An 11,398-nucleotide genomic window follows, 5' to 3' on the forward strand; every position below is an offset into this window, starting at 1 on the left:
TTACTGTAGTTGAATGTTTACATAATTTACTTATATACTGTAAAGATATAAAATTTTTTGTAAACAAATTTTTTAAAGTGGGCGTTCTCCGAGTTTGGTAATTTTTATAAAGCATACATATAGTAATACAAGTAACGTTCCTGCCAAATTTCATCATGATATCTTCAACGACTGCCAAATTACAGCTTGCAAAACTTCTAAATTACCTTCCTTTAAAAGTGGGCGGTGCCACGCCCATTGTCCAAAATTTTACTTATTTTCTATTCTGCGTCATAAGCTCAACCCACCTACCATCGGTTTCATCGCTTTATCCGTGTTTGGTAATGAATTATCGCCCTTTTTCGATTTTTCGAAATTTTCGATATCGAAAAAGTGGGCGTGGTTATAGTCCGATATCGTTCATTTTAAATAGCGCTCTGAGATGAGTGCCCAGGAACCTACATACCAAAGTTCGTCAAGATACCTCAAAATTTACTCAAGTTATCGTGTTAACGGACGGACGGACGGACATGGCTCAATCAAATTTTTTTTCGATAATGATGATTTTGATATATGGAAGTCTATATCTATCTCGATTCCTTTATACCTGTACAACCAACCGTTATCCAATCAAAGTTAATATACTCTGTGAGCTCTGCTCAACTGAGTATAAAAATGGGCTCCACATGTTTCATGTAACTCTTGCAGAAGCATTCTGGGGCGTAAGTTTATTTTCTCTTTTTTATTGTACTAACTGTTTCATATATATATACATATATCAACATATATATAATTGCATAATAACTGAAATTGTTATGACATGCTTTACGTTTTATTATAGTTTGGTACCAGGGTGAGAAAAGAGCCATGAAGTTCGTAGTGCCGAGGATTTGGAGGGAACCGAGTAATCATGACACTGATTGCTATTTTTGTGTAGTGAAACCACTGAAAGGGAAACATTTAAGGAAAACAATATATCCGGAACTACCATCGACATCCGCTTCAGTACCACATTCGGAACACAATCCTGTACCTGATCTACCTGTGTTGGAAAAGCAACTGTTCCCTCAAGGCAGCTTTCAAACACCGAGTTCATCTGCATCCATACATTCCGAATTTGTTCCGCAATTTGAACCAGGAATACCACATCTCATCAACTCTGAAGATCTCAATGACTTAATAAGAGACTTAAATCTATCAAAAGACAAAGCAGAGTTATTAACATCGCGGCTTAAACAACGAAATTTACTTGCTTCTGATGTTCGAAAATCTCGGCAAAGAAACCTCTTTATCGACAGCTCAACAAAAATTCTAAACGCAGTTCTACTACACAATGGGAACAAATTTCCATCTATTCCACTGGCACATTCCATACATCTCAAAGAAAATTATGACAGTATTAAAATGCTATTATGCTATTAAAATCAAATATACGGAATACAAGTGGGAACTTATTGGAGACTTCAAGATTGTTTGCTTTTTTACTGGAATGCAAGGTGGATATACCAAACACTCCTGTTATCTTTGCCAATGGGATAGCAGAAATGATGCCGCCCACTATCGCCAAAAACATTGGCCTGAACTACTGAGTATGGAGTGATAAGATTTAATATAAAACATGAAGCAATTGTACATCCTAAAGATATCTTGATGCCGCCATTGCATATTAGATTGCGCCTTAATAAACAATTTGTGAAGGCTCTTAATATAGAGTCTAAAGCTTTCAAATGTGTGCAGACTATTTTTCCAAAGCTGTCAGAGGCGCAAATTAAAGCTGGAGTCTTTGTTGGCCCTCAAATAAAAAAAAAAATTATTAACTGCGATATTTTCCCGGACCTACTTAGCAATGAGGAGAAACTAGCGTGGAACAGTTTTAAGGCAGCAGTTCATGGCTTTCTTGGAAATCATAGGGATGAAAATTGTGATGAGCTGATAACTGGCATGATTACGAATTTTTCCGCCATCGGATGTAGAATGTCGCTAAAGATGCACATGTTACATTCACATCAGGATAAATTCAAAGATAATATGAGAGCTTATTCAGAAGAACACGGGGAGCGATTCCATCAAGATATAATGGAGTTTGAGAAACGCTACCAAGGCCAGTATACGGTAAGCATGATGGGGGACTATACTACGACGTTAATAAGAGAAAATGTTACCGAATATGGCAGGAAAAGTAGGAAAAAGCATTTTTGAACATTTAAACTGTATTCTAAAACTAAATTTATAAGAATAAATCTTAAATTGATTTTTACTATACTAGAATAAATCAAATCTATGTCAAATTTTGATGAATTTTCATGTTTTTCGTTTTTCTCATTTTTTTCAAACAAAACCAAATCAAAAACTTTTTTATGTTCATATTCTTATTTCTGGGTGCAAAAGTAATAAAAAAAAATATACGCACGACCCATGTACAAAAATGTTGTTGACCAGTGTAATCGCCCATTTACGCCTCGATTCTGAGCGTTGCCGGTAAAATAGTTGCCAGAACAGTATGTAACCCAATATCGTTACCAGTTCTTTTATTCGCGATTCTGGCCCAAATGGTAACGCAGTCATCATCAAGAAACTCACCAGTGTCTGTGGAGAAATTTGAATGGTAGTTTTCTTCGCTTTCATCGTTGCCACTTTGGTCCATTTGGACCAAAAATGGTCCCTTCCAACCCCATTTGGTCCGCTGATCCCTTTTCTTCAATTTTGGTCCTTTTTAGGCAGTAGCCACGATTGGTACTTTTCTTTCTTTTTCGCTCAGGTAAAAATTCACAATATTGCCCAAAAATTCGCCACACTTTCGTTAGCCCCCATATAATTTTGAATTTACTTCAATGGAACTCTCACCATAAAAAATTGCTCAGTCAGTAAAATGTACCAGAACAATAACATTTCACCTAGGATATAATTAAGCCAGGCATTAAAAAGAAAAGTGTTGGCAAACACATTGTCATTAATTGTTGATGAAATAACCGACTAATAAAAAAAAAAAACTCTTGTTTTATAATAATATTAATAACGGCTAGATATTTCGATCGGTTATACAACGCTATGTAAAATATATGAAAATAAAAATTTCTTCCCGCCTAGCATAGCTTATAGCGAGCACTCTGCCGTGAGCCTAACACTTTCAAAACTTATACAAAGAAATTCAATGCATAACTTCTCGTTTGAAAATTTGATATTTAAATCTTTCTCGCCCAGCTCAATGAGTTCAAGGAATTCCAGAACTATTGTGGTGTTAAGCCACGCAAGGTAATTGAAAACTAAGTATATTCGCACAAGAAATATTTTAACTCGAAGACAGAAGGAAGCAAATGCAAAAGAGAATTGATTTCGGAAGAAATGTTTTGTATAAAATTATTCCCGTAGGTGCTAGAAGAATCCCTGAGTCCTGGGATCAAAACTCACACTTACTGAATCTAGGCTCTGATATGAAGTTTAAACGTTAAGGGAAAAGGTAAGCATCTATAAAAATAGCGCTAACAAAATTGCCTAGTTTCATTTATGATTTACTGAGTTTTCCACATACATAGTTCGGCCACACCAGAACGCAAATTTTGAACCGTTTCTTACCAAGAAACCTAACTGCACTATATATTTTATTTCATTGCAATCAACAATATAATTCTCGAAACAAGAGCTTTGTGACCAAAACTAGGTTCAAAACGTTTGGTTGGTGAAAGACATAGACTTATCCTATGTCAAAATATAGTACCATTTTTGGTTGCATGTACATATATTTGTTTGCTCAGCTTGAATTAAAGGAAAGACTTCACTATGTTTAGTAAAATTTTATATAGAAACATCATACAATTTTTTATTTTATACTAATAAAATAAAACAAAAGTTTGGTCGTTTTTTTTTCGATTAATTTTGGTCCCAAATGAAAACATGGTGTGGTAACCGTGTTCGCTTTACCGAAGATGTCTCACTTGTAGATACGAGGTTAACGAATAACCGGACGATGTGTATGTATATGCATATTATGCATAAAAAGTTTCTACAAAGGTATATTGTAATTTATTCTGTGAAAGTACATAATGTAAACAAATATGTATAGCAAGAGGCAACACTTTTTTACAATTATCTTTACTTATTTGCGCTTACAATTCTTTATTTTTCAGTTTTGCCCTTTTCTGGACAACAGCTGTTGTGTGGTTATTTCGATGTAACCACCTACTTTTGTGGGTAAAAAATTATCCGGCTACTTTCGCAGGTAGAATACCAAAAGGGTGTATAAGTTGCCACATGATTTCGTTACCGTGGTGAAGAATGTTGTTACCACACTTGAACCGGGGCGTCAGATACATTACTGAAAGCCCCGGCAATGTCTAAGAAGATTCCTAGAGCATATGCCTTATATTCCAGGGCTTTCTCTACGCTTAATACCACCCTATGCAATGCGGCGTCTACCGACTTGCCTTTGGTGTACGCATGTTGTGTTGTGAAGAACAGCTTTTCATCCACGTTGGACTTTATGTACACATCTATCAGCCACTCAAAGTTTTGAGCAGAAATGATGTTAAGCTAATTGGGATACACGTGACCGATCTTCCCCGCCTTTGGTAGGAATGCTACGCGAGCAGTTCTTCAAGAGTGTTGTACATGATTCAGTTTTCTGCACCCATCGAATATTACTAAAAGCCATTCCACGACCGCTCTACTTGAAACTTGTAGCGATTTAAACTTAGAAAACGTCTTCACTACCCATTCGATCTTGGTATAGGTCACCATGCCCGGCACAACCCGTACCGTGATCGAAGTGTGAGTGGTGTCTGCTGGCGCTTCTAAATCATCTCCCGATGTAAAATGTGTATCGAAAAGCATCTCAAGGGACTCCTCATTATTACGTCACCATTCCCGATTCTCCTTCTTTATGAGTCCCTGGACTATGTTTCCCCTTGCTCGAACTTTTTTCACCCATGCTTTTTCGCTGAAGCACTCTGTGTTCGTACAAAAACTTTTCCATGAGTTATCTTCGCCCTGGACATTTCAAGCTTGTAGATCCCCAGTAGATCTCTGTATTCGTCCCGACTCGCTTCTCTTTCTGCGATCTTTGCTTGCTTTAACATTTCTTTTATCTGTCTTCTTAGAAGACTCGGCTCATTGCTCCACCATGGCGGTTTTGCTTTTCCCCTGAATCTTCTTAGAGCGCAAGCTCTACTATACGCAGTCATAAGCGTCCTTGTTAAGAATTCATTAGATTTCTCCAGTTCCTCCACATTGGCAACCTATTTGGGTTGTTTCAGTTTTGTTTGTACCTATTTCTGGAATTTAGTCCAGTTTGTTGACCTAGGGTCTCTAAAGGTTCTTCATTTCTCTATCTTCTTTAGGAGGATTCTGAAGCTGATATACGCATGGTCGGAGAAGGATGGTCCATCAAGAACCTGACAATCATAGCGTGATATATCGCGTTCAGAGCTCAATGTTCATTGCTGGATTTTGGACCAATGTATGTAGGAACACTTCCCCTGTTGGTCTGCAGCATGTAACCAAATAGAGATTCGCCTCTCTCTTTCGTATCTACTCATCCCCATGCATTGTGGTGCGCATTTGCATCCGCGCTTATGACCAACCGCCATTTGCGCCCCTCGTCCTGTACTAGTCTCTTGCACTGCATCGGTGGAACCTCCGCAGCATAGGCCTTGTAGCAGGATGCTATGATAAAAGCCTTGTTAATAATTTGGCTCAACGGCCACCACTTACCATGACTACGGCTCGCACCCGTTCGATATGATTCCCTAAATAATCGTGAAATACTTTTAAAAAACAATCTTGAATCTATATGGAGTTAATTCCCAAAAAGTCTGAACGATATTATTACGAAAATAATTCAGAAACGGATCCGTAGCAGACCCAATAAAATCTCGAACACAGTCTCTAAACGGTCCCGAAATAGTGATAGAATAATTTTAAATAGTCACGAAAATGTTCCTCAAATAATCCCGAAATGGTCCTCTAATAGTCTCAAAGTATTTAATATATAACAGGGGCGTAACGAGATGGAAGGGGAAGTTTGGTGGTTTAAACCCCCCTTGCCTCAGGATCACTTGATTTTTTAGGTCGTTACAATTCAAGTATTTGATGTTTTATGTCTGTGTTAATAAATTTCTTTATAATTCTGCTACGTATTTACTTTGTTGGTGATATTATATTTTTAATATCGCAAGAATATGTATGTACGAAGTGAACACTTATATTTTAATCATATTCTATTTCGTAATAATTCTGCAATTTATGAAATATACAAACTTTTATTATAATTTCATAAAGAAGTTTTCTTGTAAATTTGCCTAAAAGCCATCTACATACATATCAGAGAACAGCAAAAATCGAACACAACAACGCTCGACTATATTCGGCAACATGATCTTGTTCAATGATCCAACTTGCTTAAACGAACATAATCGACATTGATTTAAAATCAACCAGCTAATTGCATGCGCGAATATAATCAATGCAGGCGTTAGCTCGTTTGCCTCAACAGCGATTACATTCATTGGAATGAAAAGGCAAATATTTTTAACATTTAAATAATGCTAATTTTACAGCATTTTTTTGAAGTACACATTTGCTATTTTGAAATATAATGGAAATTTGATATTATTTTCCATGTGGAAAATACATTATTATAATGTAATATCTACATTTTTCTTCATGTCAAAAACACATTTCAAAAATGTAAAATTCATATTATTTGATAAATGAAAAAATAATGTGTTTTTCACATTTTAAAATGTAAAAAACACATTATGTTTTTTCCGTGTAGATATGACTTTTTTAAATTAAATTTTTTTCTATTCGATCAGTTTCTTTCTTTTGAATTTTATATACGTATACGTTAGATCTCATGCATAGGCTCAAAAAGCATGAATTCTATTTAATCCTGAAGGAGGTACTTCGGTTTTTTTTATCAATTTATCTATAATTAATATCCCAGGCATGCGATTCTGTGGCTTTTCCTAATGTGCACATGATGTTGAAATTTTTGTGTACGCTTCCAGTAACAACGGCAACGAACGAGATTTTTTCAACTCTTAGCCTGATTAAAAACTATTTGAGAAGCACGATGAGTGAAAATTGATTGAATGGCTGTGCATCACTAAGCATCCACCGTGATCAAATTGTTACCGTTGATGAAGTTTTAGATGAAATGGCAAGGAAAAGCCGCCGCATGCGCTTGAGTTTTTAATGTAACCTTTTTCATATCATATCTAAATACACGTACTTTAGTGTTCAAGATCATATCTTGGCATATCGTGCGGACTGGGCGCGGTTTTAGGCTAGTTTTACGAATATGTGAAAGATCAACAGACGTTTAAATCCACAACAAATTAACACCTGATTAACACTTAACGAAAGATATTGATTATGTCAGCCCATTTAAGTTCGAGCAGTGTTGTTGCTCAGAATTTCGTGAACTTATCCCAACTCTGGTTTTGGGCAGTATACAATAGAAACTATTAGCAGTTTGAAAACAGATAAAACTTCATAAAAAATACATTCATTGTACACACATCAATTGGATAACACAATTCAACTGTGTAAATACACATACATATCTACATATAACCAAGCAATTAATAGGAAACTTTCTTTTGAAAAGTATAACAAAATGTTTTGCCAAAGCCACGTTCATTTCATTTCGCTGGTATATGCGTCAATATGAATTTGTTTGTTTAACTAATTAAAACTTTCCTGCCTCCATGCTAAATAGATGGCAGAAGCAATGTTCGGCCTGGGTGCGTCTGAAACCGGCAATGGGTAGGCGCACACGGGTCGATCTTGGAGTGGATGGTTCGCTCAAAAGAAATAAAAGAAACAAACGCACAGAGGATTTCCTCGTTATAATAATGTTTTGTTAAGAGTGTTAGGAAATATAGAGTGGATACAATATTACCTTGGTGTTGAACGTGACGGTGGCGATCTTGGGCGATGTGTGCTGGTTGGCGGTCAATCGAGAAAGAGGCCGGTTATCCCGTTGAGGACAACCACTAAATTCTATAGATACACCACCAACTCCACAAAGCACAAGTGATTGGGATAGACCAGTGCGTTTACGTATCTCACATAGGAGAGCTTATCCGATCAACAATTGCAAATTGCTTTAGTTATATATGAACATATAAAACGGAATAGTGGGGTTGCTACCGATGGCATTGTGCCATCAACTTTGGCATAAGTCATCGTAATTTAATGGCACAATTTAACGAGACGGCGTTAAATGAACCAGCCATTGCTACACTAGGAGATGTTGATCATACTGAAGAAGGAATTGTTGTTACTACTACTGAAATTGGCACGACTTCAGTGTCATTGACTGATATCGTGGATGATGATGAAGCAATCACTGCTATTAGCGTAGTGCCATTATGCACGCCGACCAAAAGAGTTCAGACTCCACCAGTTACACCGAAACGTCGACCATGCATACCATACGCTATGTCTGGTATGAAGCGTATTAAAGCAACGCCGTCGACATCGACGCCAAAACGTAGTGCTTCACGGACGCTCGGACTTTAAAAATAGCGACTACGGCAGATCCGAGCCGTATGCCATTTACTACACAGCACGTTGCATAGCGCCAGTGAGCATGTTGAATAATAATTTGCAAAATTAACGAAATCTTTTACTGTTTGCATATGCGCCTTTTGAAGACTTTAGTTTGATTCAAATGCATTATTCTAGTCATACAGAAGGCGAGTTGTATATTTGGTTATATAATAGCTGCGCTTCGATTGGGTCAGCATTAGTTTATGATAATCTCTATTTATTCCATAGTCTACAAATTCCTAGAGCCTGAAAAATGATCCTTGGGATATCTTCCCAAAAAAAAAAGAAAACGAATGCGTATATATTATAAAACCGGTTTGACCCTAACAGCATGTGCAGATCCCTCGATTGTGGGTGAAAGTTTATCATCGGGCTTTAGGGCCATGGGGTGGAAACGTGTAAGTATAAATGAAAGAGCTGCGTTACTATGTCCATTTGCAAATCCACGCTTTACTCCGCTTCCCATTTCAGATCAGCGGTCCCTCTTGAACCGAAGATAATCATAATGGATTGGTTGGCCAACAATTTTTTTTCAAATTATCAGAACATTTTCTACCCTCCAGCAATCAAGACAATAGTGGTATTGAGAAAGCCCGACCGTATACTACCAGCCGATAAACCCCAAATCTTGACGTCAGCGCAAGAGATCATTAAGTAAGTAGCCTTTTTACGAAAACTTTATACTTTATACGAATTATTAAAAGAAAGGGACGAAAATAGGTTTAGGAACATCAGCTACATCTTTTTTGTTTTTCGCGCAGCCCTGTTTACCTTGAATTAGTTTATTGCAAGCTAGTTTACGTTGAGTTATGGTCCCACCAATTCATCTACGTTGAACAATTTAAAGATCACCATTGACCCCAGCTGGAAGGTGGCGGTAGTAGGACACCGGTGCTAGCAAAGCTCGCATACACATCCCGAAGGTGATATACTTGTTGATGGTAGTGAGACGGGAAGCATCTCATAGGAGGAGCTACGCTCAAAATTTTCTATTACTCCACAAGAGCCTGTGCTCTTCTCTGCTACTAAACGTTACAATTTGGATCCATTCGATGAGTACAATAATATTGATTTTTTTGTGCTTTAGAAGTTTGAGATAAATATTATAATTTGGTTGGAGCACTTGGTAGCTACTCGAGGTAAATAAACTTATTACATATAAGTGAAAAGGAGCGTCACGCAATTGTAGGAAAAGTTCGACATTAAATATCCTTCCGGCGGTTATCGCCCCTTATCACATTTGTGCACTCATATTGTATGGCACATGTCTAAATAAAGATCGGAACCTGCACTTGAAGTGTTGGTGCAAGTGTGGGGCACGTCACCTAACGCATCCGTCTGCACCATATTGTATGGCACATGTCTAAATAAAGATCGGAACCTGCACTTGAAGTGTTGGTGCAAGTGTGGGGCACGTCACCTAACGCATCCGTCTGCACGGGGCCCCAGTCTTGCCATTTTATAATTTAATTTAATTTTAAATACGTTGAGCCCAAGCGATTGTGGCTGCAGTAGGCCAAATATAATAAACACTCGAACAACGAGAACTGATTCTGCTATAGGCAAAGAATTCTCCTCAATTCTGGGGAACAACTTCCATACATATGAAAAAGGGTTTTATTCGATCTTCTCGTATGGACCATAATGTTCCTTTTGTGATTTTGATAACTTCTTTTCGCCTCGTGCATTTGGAAGAGTGCATACGTGTTCTGTGGCAGACAACCAATCTGCGTTAGGGTTCTGGTGTCATAGCTCGGGGTGAGCGAATGAATTGGGGTTTGATTTTGAGAATTAAAAATTAGTGTTTGGCGGCAAATGGGGGATCTGCATTAGGGTTGTTCTGGTATTCTCGATATGGGAGAACGAGTGAGTGGGAAGATTTCTGGTGTCCTCGCTCGGGGTGAGCGAGTGAATTTGTGGGATATTTTTTTTGAAAATTTAAAAATTTTAATGGGCCGGAGCATGCCTCCGTTTTCTGTGGCAGATCGGTTCGCCCTTCTGCGGTCGGCTTTTCTGTTGTCCTCGTTATGGGATAACGAGTGAATTGGGGTTGGTTCTTGAAAATTGTAAATAAAATAGGCCGAAGGCCTTTATGTTCTTTGGCAGATAGCGGGTCTGCGTTAGGTTATTGATTGGCGCGGTCCGGGTGAACGAGGGCTGGGGTTGATTTTTGGAAAATGTAAAGACGAAGTTGATTTTTATTGATTTTTTTTTTTTAAAGGAGGTATGTATGTGGAAGAACGGAGGGATTGTTAAGAGGAGCTCGTAGTTCTCTCACAGTCTGTCTCCATGGGAAGAAGGATCAGTTTGACCAAAGGTCGTCTGACTTGACCCTTCTCGGTTATGAGGTCGACTACACGTACTCGGTTATCTTCGCCGGGGTGTACGTTGACGACTCTACCTAACCTCCATTCGTTGGGAGATAAATTGTCCTCTTTGAGGACAGCAAGATCTCCCACTTTTATATTTTCCTTGGGATGCTTCCACTTCACTCGTTTTTGGAGTTCGGATAAATATTCGGTTTTCCATCGCCGGCAGAAGGTTTGATGGAGGGCCTTGAGCTTCTGCCATCTATTTAGCATGGAGGCAGGGCTTTCGTTCGCATCCGGTTCTGGCGGCGCCAGAAGATGCCTGCCGGTGAGGAAATGTCCTGGGGTTAGTGGTTCCAGATCCGTTGGGTCATTCGACCCTGGACTGAGTGGGCGCAAGTTGAGGCACGCCTCAATCCTGCACAAAATGGTTTGGAACTCCTCCATGGTGTACTTATGGGGGATGCGATCTTTTTGAAGTGGCTTTTGAAGCTCTTCACTCTCGCCTCCCACAAGCCGCCCATATGTGGAGCAGCGGCGGGAATAAAATGCCACCT

The 11,398-nt window shown here is 38.4% G+C and overlaps 1 long non-coding RNA gene across 1 annotated transcript; it reads left to right on the forward strand.

The window, feature by feature from the left end:
- The first annotated feature begins 7,769 nt into the window (after window positions 1-7,769).
- LOC137246351 (uncharacterized) lies at window positions 7,770-9,180 on the forward strand. The gene is made up of 3 exons (XR_010951451.1): window positions 7,770-8,678; window positions 8,761-8,930; window positions 9,004-9,180. It is a non-coding gene; the product is annotated as an uncharacterized lncRNA (long non-coding RNA).
- The last annotated feature ends 2,218 nt before the right edge of the window (window positions 9,181-11,398 follow it).

The sequence above is a fragment of the Eurosta solidaginis genome, chromosome 3, assembly GCF_040869045.1.
Source record: "Eurosta solidaginis isolate ZX-2024a chromosome 3, ASM4086904v1, whole genome shotgun sequence".
In the NCBI taxonomy this organism is placed as follows: Eukaryota; Metazoa; Arthropoda; class Insecta; order Diptera; family Tephritidae; genus Eurosta; species Eurosta solidaginis.